The sequence below is a fragment of the Molothrus aeneus genome, chromosome 1 (assembly GCF_037042795.1).
Source record: "Molothrus aeneus isolate 106 chromosome 1, BPBGC_Maene_1.0, whole genome shotgun sequence".
NCBI classification, from domain to species: Eukaryota; Metazoa; Chordata; class Aves; order Passeriformes; family Icteridae; genus Molothrus; species Molothrus aeneus.
In genome coordinates, this window is record NC_089646.1 from 93,607,010 (window position 1) to 93,620,517 (window position 13,508).

The window sequence follows — 13,508 nt, forward strand, 5'->3', positions numbered from 1 at the left end:
TTTAATTTCTTTGTTTGACTTTATATATTTGGAAAATGGTAGTTACAGCTGTTTAAAAGTATAATGTCTCTGCAACAAAATAAGAAATGTTGCTGAAGAACAGGATTTTGTATTGTGCAGATAGGGTTTTTTAAATTCAGTTATTAGATTAGCTGCTTATGCTTTGCAAAAGGTATGAGAACAGGCTTATGAACTATTTATGTTATGGAGCCTGTATCTTATCATATTTGCCATCTGGAGACACTTTGGATAGATACTTACTGACCACAGTCTTTTTTATATGGTGTACAGAAATGGCAGCAATTAACTCCACAGGAAAACCTTTCCTAGTTCCAGGTGAGTAATAGCAGGTATTTGCAGATGAATCAGGTGTCACCTGGGACTGAAGAAGCACTGAGTGTGAGATCTGAGTGAGTCATTTCCTTGGGCTCTCAAGGTTTGTCTTACCACTAAGTGGTAAGCAGCAATACTTAACTTGGGATCATTATTTCTGAGGGTCAGGAACATGTTAAATTACTGATATGTGGAGGAAAATGTAACATTTTAGCTGTACTCCTTGCATATGAAATCACTGATATTTGCTGCAAGCTCACCCCATCATATTATGGAATTTTGTAAAAGCATTGATCAGATTGCATATCTGACATATCCACATCTGCATGTTACAGTCTGGGTGCATTAGACTGTAAGTGTGCTCCAGAGGAGGGCACCAAAATCTGGAGGTGTTAGTGTCACTGGTATAATAAACCAGATGGTGGCTTGGTAGCCAGAACACAGCGACAGGTCAGGCTCTGAGTGACAGCCCTTAAAATGCCTGGAAGCCCCAGTGTGATCAGATGCTGAAACGTGGGACAGCTAATGAAATTGGCTTCTGCCATTCATTAAAATCCAGATCTTCAGGATTTGTTGTTGTTGTTTTCCCTCTCATGATGGTCAATGCAATTTGAATGCTAATTTGGACATTTTAAACAGGCTGAAAATAAAAAAAATTAAAATGTCATCTCTCTGGGCATGTTTGGGTAAACAATTGGGTTTGTTGTGCTTTTTTTCCAAAATATTTTGCCTCTTAGACTTCATTATTCCCTTCTGAAATGGGAAAGTTCACCTGTTGAATATGTAGGTTAATATTTCAGGGTGCAGCTTCATACATGTGTTACAATGGTCAATTTTTCTTCTAATATTGGTGCAGTTGTAACTCTGCACAGTAGTTTTTGTGAGAGTGCCTCTGTGTTGGCCTAAAACATGTAGGGAAGCATTGTTCTCTTGTTTGTTTTCAGAAAATGTGGTGGGTTGACCCTGGCTGGACTCCCGGTGCCCACCAAAGATCCTCTATCACATGTCTAGTGCATATGAACATTGTGAAAGGGAAATAATCATGCCAGCAAGGGTTCTGCTCCTCTGTTCCTGATAAAGGACCCAGAAGTCAAAGCAAGCAGTGAATGGGAGCAGTTTCTATTTGTGTTGAGAGAATTTGAGGGATTTGTGTTCTATTGCTCTGAGATTTCTTCCTTGTTATTGGAGTGGATTGGTTTTGGTTAGATTTTTTTACATTCTCCTGACTTGGGTTCTATTGCTTTAGTGCTAATTAGGTGCATTGTTTTGAGTTATTTGCTTTATGACACTTTTTCTGGTTCAGTTTAGACAGTTTCTTGAAAAATGACTGACATGTAGAATATTTCTGAAATCAGTTAATCTCCTCTTCAGATTTTGCATTTTGTGGTTGTTAAGGTAACTAGGAAAAGTGAGGAAGGGATCCTTATTGTGCTTTCTTCAAGTGTATTAAACAAAACTATAAATTAATTTTAATAGGTGTTTTGAAGTTGCTTTTTAAAAAAATATTCATATAATATTGCATACATTTCAATGTATATTCTTTGTTTCTTAGGAAATATCTCTTGGGTTATTTCTCTGTGTTCTAGTAAGTAGTTTTATTTATGTACCCTTGACAGCTATCTGTTTGTTAGAGTTGATTTATACTTGAAAGGCTTACAGTGGGCTGCTGAAAGAAAGGTCACCCCTATTTGGGCCTATAGTTGGATTTCAGATGAACAAATCTCTGGGATGGTATTGTGCCTTTCTGAAGAGGTAGCTGTACTTGAAACTGATTTTAAAGTCAAAAATTAGCATTTATCATTCTGTTGCTTCCTGCTGATTGACTTGAGTGAGAATTGAAGTTGCTGAGAGTTTATGGGCAAGCTCTATCTCTTAAAATTATGTGTAAAAAATATTTGCAAAGGTGACTAATACTTCTGACAAACTTGTAATGTATTTGGTGAGGTATGGAAAGGGGAGGTAACTTCAGGTCTTTAAGCACATTGAGAAACAGACTCCTTGAGGGGCTTTAATATGGCTCTAAAAATTAATGGTCCCTCTTTCCTTTTTGTCAGTCTTACCAATATCCATCCAGGGTCATTACATAAGGTGCAACTACATTACTGTGCACACTGTTTTTCCCTCTCATGTATTTTCTAGGGGAGAGATTTGGCTCCATGGTGGTGTGGTGATGCTGGTGGGGCTTGTGAAATCCTTGTGCTTACCCCCTCCTTCTCTTCCTTGATATGGGGGCAGCCTTGATACTGATACAGGGGTCCTGAGACTGATTATATGGCTCTGGGTCTGAGGAACAAGGGCACAGGAGCCAAGGCTTTCTCCCTGGTGCTCTTAGTGAGGGTCTAGGGCTTGGACAGAAGTGAATGGATCCTAGAGGTCAGCACCTGGTGGCACAACTGATGCTGTCAGCAGGCATTTGGCTTTTACAGCCATGGAGTCCCTCTCTGAGGGTCAGGGACTGCTCAGATGGAATCTACCTGACCCAGTCAGGGAAAAGCCTCACAGCCAACAGGCTGGTCAAGCTGGTGAGGAGAGCTGTAAACCGAGAAAAATAGGGGAGAGAGAGATGACAACCCACAGACAAGTGGGAAGTGATGGAATGGGTTGGCAAACAAAGGGCACAGGGTGATGAAGACAAGAAGAGGCCTTGGAAAAATTGTGCCCTCCTCTGGAGCACACTTACAGTCTAATGCAGCCCAGACTGTAACATGCAGATGTGGATATGTCAGATATACAATCTGATCAATGCTTTTTCAAAATTCCATAAAATGATGGGGTGAATGGGGCCAAAGGCCAAGGTTGATTCCATGAACTATCAAGCAAATACTCAGTTTTGCCTAGTGTCTCAACTTTTCTGGTGAGTCTGCATTTGACTCAAACTATTGATAAAACTTAGTATCTTAATGATTTTTTAATAGAAAATATTTTAAATGTAGTTTTACAGTGGGGAACTATCTTTTAGTAGTATATTGATAAAGTGATCCTTGATAACATGATCGATGTCTTTACTTATCTTCACATGTTGCTTGATGTTTTTTAAAATTTACTTACGTGGGAGTGAAAAAATGTCATACCACTGTTTTGCAATTATACAAACTGTTTCGTGCCTTTAGCAGTTTCCCTTAACTATAAAAACCCCCCTTGCTTCCACTCCAAATGCATTTCAAAACTCTTATCTGAAAAGAAATCTTTATTTACATTTTGAAAAATGCAGTTGTGTTGATTATTTTGTAAATATTGACCCTGTAGGTCTTGACATTTGAAAACATTTTCTCCTAAGTGGTGTTTGCGCGTTTATTTACCCTACACAGAGGACATATGCACATTCTGGGAGCACAGAGCAATAAAACTCATTTTCTTTCAAGATCATGCATTTAACATTGGCCTATTTAAATCAAACAGGGAAATGGAAAAGTAATTTTCTGTCTTGGGTGGATAGACAGGTACATGCACACCAAGGTCTCATTTTCCATGGTGACAGGGTCACGGCAGCTTCCCCCTTAACCAAGTGTTACACAGCAAACTTTCTTTTCCCATACAGACTGGAGTGAGGGAGGGGCTCTCTGGTGGATTGGACCCAAGATCTGGTTTGGTTCCATTTTCTCCCCCCTCATGTTACTCAGATGGATTGGTTTTAGCCCCTCTTTTGCCCCCTGTCCAGTTCCTTGAGGGACCAAAAAGTTTTGGGAGCAGCCCTGCTTGTAGGTATGGTCAGGAGGGAGGACACATTCCTTGGAGATGGGACAAGATTGGGATCTTGGCAGGAGTGAATGGTAATGATGAGATGAAATGTCTGTGTCAAAATACCTTGCCACTTTGGAAAGGCAAAATTGTCTTCTTCTTTACAACCCACCAGGCCTCAAAAAATCTTTTTGTACAAAATTTAAGAAACATCTGGTAATTTCCTTTCGTCACAGTTCAGAAACATGATGAGTACTGTAGTCAGAATTTTCTTTGAACCTACAAATCTTGCAGGGAAATGTAATGTATTTTAGCATCAGGCAACTTGTATGTACAATTATTCTTAGCTTTGGCCTAGAAAAGTACTAAATGGGGCTAGAGACTGCCAAGTGACCTAAATCACTTTCAGTGTGTTGAAAAATCTCCATTCTAAAATTAAGTGCTTGATGCTACATTTAATTCTTGGCAAATAAAAGTAAATTTTGCTGAAAATGTCTTGGTAGTTTTTAGGGAGTTGATGTGATGTAATTTTGAATGTTTTTGAATGCTTTTTACATAGCTGCTTTTGAGCTTTCTTTCCTCATGAGCTAGAGACTTGAAAGTGAAAATTAAATTCAAGAAGTTGAAGGTTCATGTTTGGTGTTCACGGGCAGTTGTTTCAGAGTGTGTTTCATACTCGTTAAGCTCAAAGGGGATTTGAATCACTCTGTTGTATCTCTTGCCCACTGTCAGTAGAACATGCAAAAGTGTTCTAAAGTTGCCTACTGTTTTTGTCTTCTTTCTGTAACCTTAGAGAAAGCACAAAGGTATTTTTATTATTCAAGAGAGCCAGTCTGCATCCGTGTTGAGGAAATGACCCAGACACATGTTCTTTGTAATTATTTTGCACACTGAAGGACTGGTTCATCCATGTAATGGAATTAGGAATAAAATACCAGAAGTGAAATTCTGCCTTCCCTGCAGCCTGGTTTGCTGCTGGGGAACTGGGCAGAGCGAACCTCTCGTGTTAGGTGCTGAGTTCCTGCTGTGCATGTTTTTTTGGCACAGTTGTGCCTCAGCTCTTTGTAGCCCCCACAGTCACATGTTGCACTTCTCTCCTGCGGGCCGGTGGAGTCAACAATTCACGTTGACAAGGGGAACCTTGTGTGTTTCCTCTTAACAACGTTAACACGGGCTGCAGAGCCAGGATGTCAGCTGTGCTGGGTTTTTGTCAAAAAACACCTGTGCACTGTCAGTTGGGGTACTGCAAAAGCCAGAACATTTTCACACCTAGGGGCCGAGAAAAGATGTTTTGCTGGTAATGCAGCAGAAAGGTTCATCTCTAATAGTTGTTTACTGTTCTTGCATTCGACACTTTTTCAGTGAATATTTCTGAGATGCTCTGTAATAGCTTTCATGTTATAATATATTTCCCTCAAAATACCTTTGAGATAATGGAAGAAGATAAATAGAATTTATTTTTTAAAAAACTTCTTTTATTTATGTAAGACACTCTGAACATCTTCTTGTTCCTGGGTTACTGCAGACATCCATCCTTGTGTTTGATGAACCAGATTTGGACACTGCTTCAGGCCTAATTTCTTATTTTTTAATTTTTTTAAACAACTGTAAGCATCATGCAAATGTAGCAATGCAGGTTTACATAGCCATGGTTGGTGGGATTCTGCAAAAGGACTGGAGCCTTTCCTCTGTGTATCATAGCATCAGGTAACTTCTGCACTGAATGGTGGTTTGGAACGATGCACTCTCCCAGATGTGCTCCACACAGACAGCTGCCACCCCTTCTCCATCTCTTCCTATGGATAAATGGTGCAAATCACCAGGTCTACTGCCACACTCAGTCTTCTATAGGCCCCTGAGGAGGATTCAAGACTGAGGAGGATTTCTGATTATGAGGCAATCATTTTGATCTTTACTCATTGCAAGCTGCCAAACTGAGACCTCTGATATGAGAAGTTCAATGTATGAGGGTGAAAGCCATTTTTTACCCGAACAAAAAGCCCAAAATACTTCTCATTTTTTCTGCCTGGCTAGTGGATTGTTATTTTGCACCTTTTTTTAAATGGCTTTGGTTTGATTTTTTTTCCACTGGTTAATTATTGGACATCATTCTGTACCTAGCTGCTAGTTTTTTGCATCTCTATTATGCTTTCACAATAGATAATCAGATGCTTAGTATCTTTTTCTGGTATATTGGTATCCTGATATATGAACTCAGATTTCATCAATATGCTGGAATATAGAAGTGCTCTCATTAGCTGGGAAGAAAACAGTATTGCTGTTGTACACTTCTGTTATAACCCTTCAGAAAGACCTCATGTGGTGGCACTTGAAAATTACCAGTCTGCTGGAGCCAGACACTGACGTTGTTCAATGGATTTATGAAGCTTTTAAGGAGGTGCACTGAGGGTTGAGGCTGCAGTATCAACACTGTGTTTTTGACTTAAACCACATCCTTTTCGTGAAAAATAGAGTGAAATATTTGCACCTGTGTACCATGTGGCTAAAATAAGTGCTGAAAGGTGAGTAAATTTGCACTCAGTTTAGATGAGATAAAGATGATGAATGGGCTGTGAAGGCATTGATATTGACAGCTGTCACTTTTCAGTCTACTCTGGAAATCAGCTTGAACACTTTTTGTAAAAGATACATGCTCTTGTGCTTGGTGCCCAAAATACCTGTTTTTGATTTTGTTCCTTGAGTGTTGTTGTGGCTCCTCCTTGATTCCTGAGGTCAGGAGCTGCTTGCATCCATGTGTCTGCCAGATGCTGTTTGCAGTGGACCTGAAGAAAACCTGTCTGGGTTCAAAGCAGGTACCACATGCTCTTTAATAATGTTAGTTCCAGCTGTTCTGGAGGCTGTTGAACCTCACTGTGTTCCCAAGTGTGGGTGTAGGTCCTTGTACTGCTCTTCACAGTTTCATCTTATGCTTGTGCAGCTGGTGTGGTGATGGTTGCTCTGCCCCATAGCACCAGGGTGGGATTGGCAGAAGAAATAACAAGTCACAGCCCTGCCTGTACTTGTCTGACTTTGATGTGATTCACATCCGGGTTTCCTAGGTATGGTTTCAGGGTTAATGTGCACAGAGTGAAAGACAGTTGCTTGAAACTGAAAATACTGACCCAGAGCGTATTTTTGTGTCTTGTCTTTACTTGTTTTGCAAATTCCTTGTGGTTCTAGGAGAATTCCTGATCATGGCACTATCTTAGAGTACCTACAAAGTAAAAGGTTACTCAAATATCTTTTCTTCTCCCTCTGCCCCTATGCACAGGGCACCTGAAATAATTTTTTTTTTTCAGTTCACCGTATGCAAGCCTCTTGAGTCTTACATGCCTGACTTGTTTTTTATTTAGTTTTGTTCTCCAAATGAACACTGTCATTTTAACAGCTTGCTCCCAAATGCCTTTAGCCTCTGTGACTTGTATGGGCACAGTACTCTAATCCCTCATTTTCTTCCTATTACATGCTTGAAATTCCATCCTAGCATAGGGGAGTACTGTATGGACTAGTGAAAGCTGACTAGTGGCACACTGTAGGTCCATAAATTATCATTATCTATTACATTCTGAGCTGAATATGAGAACCCCAGTGTGGTCAGGAACATTTAAAAGTGAGATATTCTCTGTATTAACCCAGTTTGTAACAAGATAGAGCAGGGTGCTGGTAACACCAAAGTCATGAGTCCCAGTATAGGCCATTGGCTTGAGTTGGACTCAGTGGTCCTTGTGGATCCCTTTTAACTCAGAATATTCTGTGAAATCTGTGAAAATTCTCCATAAACAGAAGCAGTTTTAAAAAGCCTTTAATAAAAGAAGGTAAGCACATAGCAAAATAGCGTGGAACTGTAAGGCGGAATGGAGCAAATTTTTGAGTTGGAATTCAGTGTTTTTTACTTGGTATTTAAAGTTTCAAAATAGACTGAATTAGTTTCTTAAAAGTCCTGAATAATGCGTTTGAGGCATCTCAGACCTTTTTAAAAGTGCCTTGGTCTGCCTTGGGGTTTAGTGATGAGAATCCTTTTGTTTGCAACTTCTTTTGAAGTTCTCTTTTGGTGACAGCAGCAGTTGCAGTATACTGTTGAAGCTGAAAGGAACAGAAAACTGTCCTTGGAAACTCTAGCCCTCTCTTTTTCCTTCACCCTGTCAATTTTTATTTTCTTTCTTGTACCTTAAATAAGATTCTGACACATGCACAGGAATTTTGTCGAAACTATGAAGTAGAGAATTGTGAGTCTTCCATTTTAGAAACTGCATGTAAAAATATGTAGAAATGAAAATTAAACTGGAAAACAAGATGTAATAGAAAATGGAGATAGTGATTGTGATTTGCTTGATGTTTAAAGGAGTTAATTTGTTTACCTGAAAATTAATGATAAAATTTGCATCCTTCTCTTGGCTGGGAGGGACTGAAGAACAAACTGGTGTAGGAGTTCCTGGAATGTTTACAGGAGTTTGGAGCTGTATAGATACCATGAGCCCAGCTTCAGTCTGGCATGACATTGTTCTGAATGATGGCTGTAGTCTTGTTTGAGGAGTACAAATCTGCCAGTAGGACATGGTTAAAATTGACTATTCACTCTCAGTGCAAGAGGCCTGATGCTTGCTAGCGTATTTGAGTTCCTGTATCAAAAGAAAGGTGTTTAGAAAATCTGCACATGTAGGAAGAATTAATGATTGAGTTCAAGAACATGTTTGAACATGCTTGTTAATGCAGGTCCAGGAGATATCAGCTCACCTGAAGAGGGCCAGCTGCCATTCCATGAATTCCTGCTGCTAATAAGTGTGGTCCACACCATCTCATCTGTTTGACTGTGTTAAGCTGTATGTGTAGAAATTCCTCTCGATCAACAGGAGCTAAAAATTTTGATACTGATTGAGGTGTCTGATAAGAAGCAACAAGGAATTTCTCCAGCATTTATGACAGCAACATTGGTAATCTGGGATGAAGAATACAAAAATTACTGGGAAATTATGACTCTCAAGACTGACTTACATCCTGCACTGCTGATTGCAGCAGTGTTTGGTACTTAGAGGAAAATCCCTGCATTTGCCAGATTTACTGACACTTGTCTCAGTCTGGTTAGTGTCACAATTTTGAAGGAGCACATATTAATGTTTTAAAGAATTTTTATACTTTTTCCCCATGGAACTCTGTGGAAAATCAGTTATCTCAGAGAAGAGATAATGTATAGATCATCCTGAAGTTATACTATAGCCTGAACATCATACATACATTTTATGAATGCCAAATGAAAGGTAGCCTTGCATGGTAGAGTTCAGGAGAATATCATTCCAGAAGTGGAAAATCAGGAATGTTTTGCAGAGTTCTTCAGCTGAGTCTAGAGCAATACAATCTACTACTATGGATATGGTTCAGATTATCCAGATTGTTACTGCCTTGAACAACTTACTCTTTTTCTGTTATTTCAAAATGAAGGTTTATTGCCAGTCCAATCTAGTTTTATCCACTAGAAACTCTCGTCTGTCTTTTGAGGTGGTGCCTGTTGTTTATCTTAGTTTTGTAGATGTAGCATGGGGGAAGAATCAATAACCATGCCCCCAGTGCTGCTGGGTTTTGTGGAGGGAAGGTAATGTGCACTATGGACAGGAATGAATGACAGAAGGAACTGGAGAAATGTCTGTGCTGCCAAATCAGCTGCTCGTGCACTCAGTCTGTGTTGTCTCAAAAGCTGCAGCTTATGATGCCTGTGTGGCACTTCTCCGAAAAGAAAGGGAATTTTAGCTCTTTTCACTCGTGCTATTGGAATGGGGCTAAACATACTAGCTAAATATATATAATAAGAAAAAAGAGTCGATTGTAAAAGGCAGGAATGAAAGTACAAACAATATGAATCAGTGCTTCACTCTGGATTTCTTTAATTCTCATTGAGACATTAACAATTCTTGAATAATCATTTTATCTCTGATGAGAAGTTTTAACTTTTCTTTGTGGTTTTATCACTTAGAAAATTAAGTCTTTGAGTAACAGCTTTGTGGTTAAAGGAAAAGAAACAAGCCCTTCCTAACTAGTATGCAAAAATGGCAATGTAGTTAAAAAGCTGGCTTGAATACTCTGGAGTACAACTTTCCATTTCCAAGGCCTATGATTCCTTGAGGACTTAGCTGCTTCTCTAAATGTAGTATGCCTTACTGCACTTTTTAACCTGGCCTGACACTGTAGTACTTGCAGAGTACAGCCCACTGTACTTAAATATTAAGGATTTCTTAATATTTCCCATGTAAGTAAAGATCATCTAAGTAGGCACTGATAGCAACAAAATACAAGTTGCACTAATTGCAACTTCTTGTATTTTGTTGCTATCAGTGCCTCTTCTTGCACTAATGAGTGTATATATAACATTTTTGATATTGCTGTTCATTTGCTGCAAATATTTTGGTAGCTACTGGTTATTTGTATAGTTGCCTATCAAAGTTTTAAAATGCTGTGTAATATGGACACTGTGGTGTGCCCATGGTGGATAATGGGAAAACAGGTGAACTGAGTCATAAGGCGCCAGGGGACAGCTACAGTTGAAAGTTGGGCCAAAAATATCTTCTAAATCTGAGGCAGATTATAATGCAATTCTAATTTTTATCAGGTCTGAATCAAGAGCAGCTGTATATGTGCATATTAATGTATATAGAGCTGCAGTGTATATGCACATCTCATTTTGAAACTGCTTTGTGAAATAATAGAAGGGGTTCTAGTCTGTCAACAGCTGTTATGATGCAGTAGTGCTGGTTTGCTCCTTAGGTATTCTGTGGTATTTTGGAACATGAGTAGTCAAGGAGATGCTTTTTGGGGGAGACAGTTTTTTGTGATTTTAGGCCTATATAATATTTATTTCATGCTAAAATCAGGTACTATCTACTCTCCTGGGAACTGATACCATAAAAGAAATCTATTTTCCCCATCACTTCTGAAATTGCATTGAGTACTCAGCCTGAAGGAGCTAGGTAGAATTATGTTTACTCTGTTATGTACAAAGGGCCTTTATTTTATAACCAGCCTAAAGCACACTATAACTATTGGTAAAGAATCTCTTCTGGCACAGCTCAGGCAGTGTAAGGGAATGTGTTTTCACTTTTTCTCTTCGTTGATTGCAAGGATGGAGACACTTAAATTTTTTAGAACCCTAGAAAAAGGGAATCAAGCAACTGACCAAGTCTTGGCTTTTTTTTTTCCAATACAGCTTGGTTTGAAGCATCTGGATCATTGATTGTTCTTTTGCAATGATATGTCTTGTACTGATTTTGATAATACAAGTATTATATATGCCAGCAGTAATGTGTTGAGTAGATTCTTCCAAAAAATAAAGTAAAAGAAGTCTTTTGAAAGTTTGCATTTTGGCTAAGAAGGCATGCCAAGCAGAATTATATCCAACCATACACTGTCATGTTTTGGGCTGATATATCACAGAACTTTGCTGTCAGCATCTTGGAGCTGGCATCTGTCAACACCAGCATTGTGCCTTATGCAGGGAGCAGACAGCACAGCTGCTGTGTGGTTCTTTCCAGTGATTTAAGTCAAACCAAAATGTCTCAGGGTTCAGTCTTTCAAACTTTCCTGAGACTGCCAAGACCCTGTTTTCAAAGTAAGGGATGCAAACATCTCCCCAGTAAGAGGCTGGAGTGACAACTCATTTTCCCAGACACAGCTGAGTGTCTGCTGGATAATGTTTTGCTGCTGCTGCTCTTGATGCCTTGCAGCAGGTTACACACTCTCAGCTGTTTCCCAAGGGGAACAAGAGCATAAAGAGCAGCAATCCCTCTCCTCCTCTATCACCAGCTTTACCATACACTAAATATGATGAAATACAATTAAAGATGAGCTAACAAGCACCGTCTTTACCAAGCCTAGAGCAATAGCTCTGATCAGGAGTTCAGCTGTCCCCTTCATTTGGGAAAGCCCTGAACTTTTGATCATCTAAATGTATTACTTTTGTCTCATCCATGATGACACAGTTTTTAGTGTTTTTCTTTCCCTCTGGGATTGACTTACCCTGCTGTAGCAGATGTCCTCTTCTGCTTTTTTTCAGAGTTGGCTGCTCTTCTCCATCTCTCTGTCCAACAAAGATGTAGTTGATTTGCTGCTCACTATAGAGCAACTAAAACTAGGATGGAGAACCCGAGTACAATATGCAGTCTCTAAATGCAGGTGGCCTCTAAATGCAGGTGGTCCTGTCAACCAGCACAGACCTTAGCCCATGTCCCTTGTGTGAGTGGACAGCATTGCAAACTGTGTCACTGCACAACTGGCAGATTTTATCTCTGGGGACAGGACTTAAGTTAATTTTGCTGATCATGAAGTTGTTTACCCAAAGCAAGTTGTCTCCCAGTATAGCCACTCCTGATTTCTGGCTGGGTCCCTCCATCTTCCCAAGGGACACTAGTTAAGCCAGACTGAGGTGAGCATCTGCTGAAACGGACTTCCCTCCTCAGCTCTGAGAGGTACCAAGCTGATGGGTTTTCTGCATGGGACCCACTCAGGTCCCTTGGTGCCTTGAGGGAGTGCAGAATCCTTTCACTTTTGCACATCCTTCCTGCTTCAGGAAGGACCTGCACTGTTCCTCTGAAGCAGTTTGTCTCTGCTTTTCCCAGTTCTTGTCAGTAGTGACACCAGTAGGCTTGTTAGGTCCATCTTTCATTTCTTTCTGAAAATTCTTGCTGTCTTGCTTCAGCGTCTCTTGAGTTTATGTGTCTTAAGTTTGCACTCCTCTGTTCTATAGGGAGTTAACAGACTTAATCTGCCTATTTTCTGACACCTTCCCTATTGTTATTAATAAGGCGAAATAAGAGAAATTTGAAAGTCTGCTATGCTCCGGAAAGCAGAGATGGTAATTTTTCATGAACAGATTGTATAGCAGTCTTTTCAAATATATGTCAGAGTTTAAAAATTGTATTTCTCAAAACATCACACAAAGTCTTCCAAATGAGCATGTACTTGAATAGAGCAATATGTATCCTTCAAAAAGCATAGGCATAAAACATTTCTCTTTTATTCCTTCCCCAACTCTTAGTCAACTCTTTACAGTAATATTTAATATTGAATCAGTCATTTCATATCCATCTTTCAACGGCTGACTGCTTGTGCAGTTTACTGTCTGCATTGCTGTAAGCTTGTGTATATGTTTCTCTTGAGTACTAAAGTAAAACATTTTTAAAACATGAGTTATTTTTTCTTCAGTAGAAATATAAATATTTAAAACTCAGTGTTTCACAGCTTATGTTTTCCTCAGACTTTTCTAGCTAGGGAATTAGATGTTTTAACTTCTGGCAAGTTAAGTGCTGAAGCTGTTGATTTATCTCTAGTTACACCAGGTAGCTACCTGGCAAATTTCTTTCAGAAATAGGTGAGTCCTTTTGCTTTAAACAGTCAAGTACAGGAATCGGTTAATGACTTGAAGGTCTAGTTCACTTGCCTTTCCTGTATAAGGAGAAACATTTGTGTACTATCTTCTGATCTCTTGGTTCACTAAGTCAACATGGAATATGTCA

At 39.4% G+C, this 13,508-nt stretch overlaps 1 protein-coding gene across 3 annotated transcripts in view; it reads left to right on the forward strand.

Moving 5' to 3' along the window:
• The window catches only part of MBP (myelin basic protein), an 85,353-nt gene that overhangs the window by 17,300 nt on the left and 54,545 nt on the right, over positions 1-13,508 (forward strand). The window lies entirely within an intron of this gene.